Consider the following 6872-nt stretch of genomic DNA (forward strand, 5'->3'; position numbering starts at 1 on the left):
ATACTCAATCAATAAATAAATCTCTCATTGACTAAAGTTTGAATAATACAACGATAAATGATATATACATTCAAACCTGTGTACAGCGACCACTCGAGCTACTTTGTTAAAATGTTAAAATTTATATAGAGGTTGGATTATTTTTTATGAATGACGAACTCATATATTTGACGTAGTATTTGTTCAGAAAAATAATGAGATGGTACTTTTACATTAATTTGAGTAGATCAAAACAAAATCAAATAAAAATTGTTTAATAAACTCTAAAGAAAGTCGAGTCGACAGAAATATTGATGGATGGTCACATAAGACTGGTGGTCTTTATACGCACGTTTGACTGCACTATGTATACAATGTTTTGAAATACTAACTGAATAATATAATAACCAAACTGAAAATAACACAATTGACTAATAATTGATTAATCCAACAATAAATGGTACGTACTAAGAATACACTATTGATTGTTTGAAATACTAACTGAATAATATAACCAGTCTAAAAATAACTCAATTGCCTAATAATTGATTAATATGTTTGACCAATGTTCGAATAATAATCAATAAATGGTACGTATTAAGAATACCATATATTTGGTTCGATATACCAACTAATAAATACAATAATATAATATTTTATCTTTAATTGATGATATTATTGCATTTTACAGGGACACTTCCTTTGCTTGCACCTCCCGATGCAATATAAGTAAGATATACACGTAGAAACCTCGCTGGTGCTGGGTAGATCACTAGCTATTGATTCCGTTGCAGTACAATATCATACTTTAGATAAATATTATTTACTTTCTATCGAAGATACACGAGCTAAATTAGACCTTATATATTCAAAATGGGTATTTAAGCAATAGTTTGTGATATTGTTATTGGCATAATGTAACTCTCTGTTTCAAACATGTATTATGGATGCAACTACTACCTATTATTATACATCTGTCACTGTAACGCCATATGTAACAACGTGCCGTAATTTTACGGTATGCTACGGGGTATTTTCATCCTACCATATTAGGAAATTTGAATTCCAAATATGAAATGATTACGCGCGTAAGCGTCCTCTAATAATAAAAACAAACATGGCTGCAGCCATCAGAGGTTGACTGGATTCAACACAAAGGAGTTTGCTGATTCGGTTCTAAACATTTTGGATTTCGGTATTCCCATGGTGTATCCTTGTAAGGAAAAGATGTATAATAATAAGGTTATTAAGATAATACCTCAAAGTATGCACTCAGACAGTACGCCGCGCATCGGTCGATACTCCAGCTGTGTTGTCTTCGTGCATACTTTGAGGTATTCTCGTAATAACCTCATATATTATGTTTACAAGTTTAGCAGTATTTACTGCAACGATGATAGAATATCGTGTGCCGTTTTCTGTGCTAACTGCGCGAATACTTTATTGCATTATTTGTTGTGTATGCGTCAACTATGCGCCTTGCATAGAACTTCATACGAATCACGTGACATAGCGGTAAATAATAACTCACAAAGACGGTCTTGATAATGTGTTTCTCGCAAGTTTGACCGTGTGCATGCAACGCGATATTTTCCTCTTCCTTGTACCATCACATGTCACGTAGTATAGTAGATAATAACTAATTGATATACAACAATTGCCACAGATTGAAGATGTAACGGAATTCGGGGACAGTTGGTTGTACAATAGTGAGATATGTGATGTACAAACAGATCCAGTTGAACCGTGTGATGATAGACAACAGGAAGAACTTACTTCTATTGTTAGTACGTGTAGTATTATTTCGGATTCAACAGGTAAGTTCGAATATGACATCGATAGTTTGATATCTTATGCCACTGAGCAAAAAAGTCAATCAGGAGATTTAATTTGAGATATGTTCACTAAAATCAACATGTTTTATAACTTTTATTATATACGTCGTGTTCGATGTGGATTTCACGTGGTGCATACAACGCATACATTATACATATGCAGTGTTATGCTCATAAACAATTTCTAATACCTATCACTCAAATACAAACTTTCATACTTACAGGACCTTTTCGTCAATGCCATTCACACATTGATTACGCACGCCAGAACGATAGCTGTGTGTATGACTACTGTGCAACATATCCGGTTAATTACACAGTGTGTGAAAATTTGGAGGTTCTTGCATATTCATGTATGCAGCTAAACATCGAGGTATATCCATGGAGGACAAAAACATTCTGCCGTAAGTGCTTGCAATCTGGATGGTAGTGTATACAGTTTTATAAGACATACATTTGGTATTTCTGGTATGCTTTATATTCTATTTGTCTTGATATATTGGAAATATAATATATATCATATTGTTTTCTTGTAGCTTATACATGTCCGGCCAATTCTGAGTATAGTATGTGCGTTAACTTGTGTGAACCAACCTGTGATGATCCAACTAGACGTATGTGTGGAGGACTATGTGTAGAAGGCTGTCAGTGTTCGAAAGGATTTGTTCGTCAGGGAAGAGAATGTATTGCAGTAGATCAGTGCGGTTGTTTGGACGGCGGCGTATTTCATAGGGTAAACGTCAACACATGATTCTCCGTTATCATTGTATATATATATATATATATATATATATATATATATATATATATATATATATATATATATATATATATATATATATATATATATATATATATATATATATATATATATATATATAAGATGTATTAGTCGAGTGTAGTGATTTTATTTGTTTGTTTTTACGGTTTGGATCACCATCAATACACAGGTTTAAATTTAGTAAATGATCAAGGATGCATTCAGAATTGATTATATTAATTCAGCCAACTCAATCCAGACCTTCACAAAATTCGTGAACAATTTCAAATTTACGCTACTCGAACAGGTTTAAGTTGAGGGAATTAAAATTCAGTTTTAATTTGAATATTATGTGCATATATTTATATTGACAATTATGAATAGACATAACATTGCCGCTAAGACATTCGCTAAAAAAGCTTTTTAGACTATAAAATTCAAAAAAATTAAGGAAAAGGCAAAAAGATTGCTTTAGTATAACACCCTTCTACAAAATTATTTCATTAGGCAATATCCAACCAGTAAGTTACAATTGAAACAGTAATATTTAAGTACCAAGAGAATCATTGTTTGGAAGTATTATTATTATTATTGTTGTTGATAACTATATGTTTCGTTATTTTTTTCAAATCTAATATTTTCAGCCGGACACGACATTCATACGTGAAGGATGTTTGGAAAAATGTTCATGTTCTACTCATAGAATAATAACATGTGACACGCTGCATTGTAACAAAAATGCTTACTGTGGATTTCAAAATGGACTCAATTATGGTTGCCATTGCAAAGACGGTTATAACGGAGATGGTACAGTGAGCTGTTCGAAATGTAATTCTTATTTTCGTTATTACGATGAATAAAGTTACATCCAAATGGTCCCGATTTATTATGGTTCTAAGACACATTTACGAGTCTCAGACCACGTAACTGTATAGCAATTCGTTTTATAGCTGCATAGACATAAAAATATATCAATGTGCAAACAAGTTAGATGAAAATATATTTTAAATTATTTACCCACTTGTAGTCATTATATTATTTTGATTTTAAATTTCTAGATTTCACAATGAAAATAGACTGTGTATGTGCGTATCATTATTTTTAGAAGAGAAACCCTTACAAGCATCGTTTTTCTTGTTGTTCCATTAACGTCGTCACATCTCATCAATTGTTATCCTTAACTATTTTTAGCATATTCAGAGTGCGTAATATATGGTGATCCACATTATAGCACATTTGATGGTAGGACATATGACTTCCAAGGAGAATGTGAATATACGTTGTCCACTTCTGCATGCGGAGATATTCAATTTCTACCTGTTTACAGTGTTGTTGCAAACAACCAGAAAATCAAGCCAAGTGACAGCGTCAGTTATACCAGAGAAGTTTATGTCATAGTTGAAGATGTGGTGAGTTGCTATTTACTTCTAGCACATATAATTCGACAATGCCCTTTTTTATCTCTACTTTTCATAGCATTTATTGCGTAATCCAGTCCATACTCTAATGTTATTCTCTTGCTTGGCGTAGATTTATTTACTCCCCCATCTACTCTAACGTCATTATTGATAAAATGAAACACATGTATCGTCTTTTATATTGTTAGGAATATGAATTACTCCAGGGTAATAATGTTCGCGTAAACGGGTCTAGTGTAAATCTACCATACAACGATTTCAAGGTGGAAGTGAAAAATTCGGGCAGATATGTAGTAAGTATGCAATGATTTCATCAGCAAGTGATCGTATTACTATATTAATGCTCTCTGAATTCATTATATTTGTTTCTGGATCACTATTTCATTTTGCAACATTGCTATTTGCAGAAACTTCTTACTGACTTTGGTTTAGTAGTTTTGTGGGATACAAGTGAAAGTGTGGTAGTTTATGTACCTCATACATACTGGAATAGAACATGTGGATTATGTGGCACACTGGATGGCAATATGACGAATGACTTCATAACTGATCAAGGGCTCGTGGCAAGTATTAAATATTTGATCCTATTTACTTTAACTCAACGTTTTCATATTCAGTAACTTAATTGTCTAATAATTCCCTTTGAATGACGAGGCAATTATCTCGTGTAATGTAGACCAATGTCATGTTGTGCCTATTGGACTATACTAAAAATCTTCGCTAACATGTCAGTAGTTGTGTAGCAAACGAACACAGAAAATAAATCACACCAAAACAAGCAACAACCATGGACTGCATCTGATGGTAAAGGTCTGACTGCAGTTATTGAAATCGATGTTGTTCTTTTCTTTGCAGGTCGATGACATTAGTGTGTTTGCTGATCATTGGAAGACTAATGGCGATGAATGTACTGATTTGCCTACAACTACCCATCCGTGTGATGGTTTGGACTCTACAGTAGTTGAAAGATATGAAGCACAATGCGAAATATTATTAAATGAAACAGGTTAGTTGTACAGTAAATTGTGTTGTCTGGCATTTTGTATGCAGGTTTTTTTCCCAAAATTATTGGGATGTAGTCGATATGTTAAAGTACTTGTTTAGATACAAGACGAAAATTAACGTTTGTCGTTTTTGCAGGGCCATTTTTGGGGTGTCATAACAGCAGTGATCCAATGAGTTACAACGATAACTGTGTTTATGATATGTGTGCTTTCCCCGGAGACGAGAGTTTATGTGATGCACTTGAATCTTATGCTAGAACCTGTGTCGAGAATGGAGGTGAATTATTGCCCTGGAGAAAACCAGACTTCTGTCGTAAGTATTATATAACTATTCGTTTTGCAGTGCTGCATGGAAACCATTATGTATACTCTGTTCAATTTAATTTACTTCAATTATTCAACTCGCAGCCCTTAGTTGTCCGGAAGGAGCAGTTTATAAAATGCTAACAAGTGCCTGCCCAAATACGTGTGTGAACCCGATGGCTAGCAGTCAGTGTATGGAGAATGAGGTAGAAGGGTGTGAATGTGAAGATGGCAAGTTATTTGATGGTGAGAAGTGTGTGTCACCACGGGACTGTGGATGCAGATATGCTGGCCTTGTATTTCAGGTAAAAATTTACTTTGATCAATTCTCTCAAGTTTCACACTGCATTTCAATGATATTACGTACATAGTCTGCATAGGCTACTCCCGTTTGCTGAAGTTGTATTTCAATATTAATTGGAACCACCTGTACATGGTTATGTGATTTTCATACTAATCTCTTTTTGAATGCATTGTTTCTACATAGCGTGATACTACCTTCATGACACATGACTGTAAACGTATGTGTAGGTGTACTGTAGATGGAACTATTGAATGTGAACGAATACAATGTCACGGGAATGCTTACTGTGGGTTGGACAGTGATTTCAATTATGGTTGTCATTGTACTGATGGCTACGACGGTGATGGTATTGAAAGCTGTTTGAAATGTAAGTTTCGATGGTTTTTGTGTAGTTACATATGATAATAACAAGTGAGCAACACTCATAATCAGTACCTTGGACTTAATATATGTAGAACAGAAATGGAAATGTAAGTGGGACTGTAGTCGTATAACTAAGCTGTTATAAATGAGTGGTGTTATTTTGAAGCATTTTAATATCTGAACGGGATTGTTTGACTTTCTTTAAGTAATTAATAATGTCATTATAGCATTTGATGGCGCAGTTTTTCTCTTTTATTATTAACGTCGTCATATCTCATCAATTGTTATCCTCAACTATTTTTAGCATATTCAGAGTGCGTAATATATGGTGATCCACATTATAGCACATTTGATGGTAGGACATATGACTTCCAAGGAGAATGTGAATATACGTTGTCCACTTCTGCATGCGGAGATATTCAATTTCTACCTGTTTACAGTGTTGTTGCAAACAACCAGAAAATCAAGCCAAGTGACAGCGTCAGTTATACCAGAGAAGTTTATGTCATAGTTGAAGATGTGGTGAGTTGCTATTTACTTCTAGCACATATAATTCGACAATGCCCTTTTTTATCTCTACTTTTCATAGCATTTATTGCGTAATCCAGTCCATACTCTAATGTTATTCTCTTGCTTGGCGTAGATTTATTTACTCCCCCATCTACTCTAACGTCATTATTGATAAAATGAAACACATGTATCGTCTTTTATATTGTTAGGAATATGAATTACTCCAGGGTAATAATGTTCGCGTAAACGGGTCTAGTGTAAATCTACCATACAACGATTTCAAGGTGGAAGTGAAAAATTCGGGCAGATATGTAGTAAGTATGCAATGATTTCATCAGCAAGTGATCGTATTACTATATTAATGCTCTCTGAATTCATTATATTTGTTTCTGGATC

At 33.9% G+C, this 6872-nt stretch overlaps 1 long non-coding RNA gene across 1 annotated transcript; it reads left to right on the plus strand.

Moving 5' to 3' along the window:
* Nucleotides 1–3771: 3771 nt before the first annotated feature.
* Nucleotides 3772–4254, plus strand: LOC146733621 (uncharacterized). The gene is made up of 2 exons (XR_014926739.1): nucleotides 3772–3983; nucleotides 4181–4254. It is a non-coding gene; the product is annotated as an uncharacterized LOC146733621 (long non-coding RNA).
* Nucleotides 4255–6872: the final 2618 nt, after the last annotated feature.

Source organism: Saccoglossus kowalevskii, chromosome 16 (genome assembly GCF_978046115.1).
Source record: "Saccoglossus kowalevskii chromosome 16, keSacKowa6.1, whole genome shotgun sequence".
In the NCBI taxonomy this organism is placed as follows: Eukaryota; Metazoa; Hemichordata; class Enteropneusta; family Harrimaniidae; genus Saccoglossus; species Saccoglossus kowalevskii.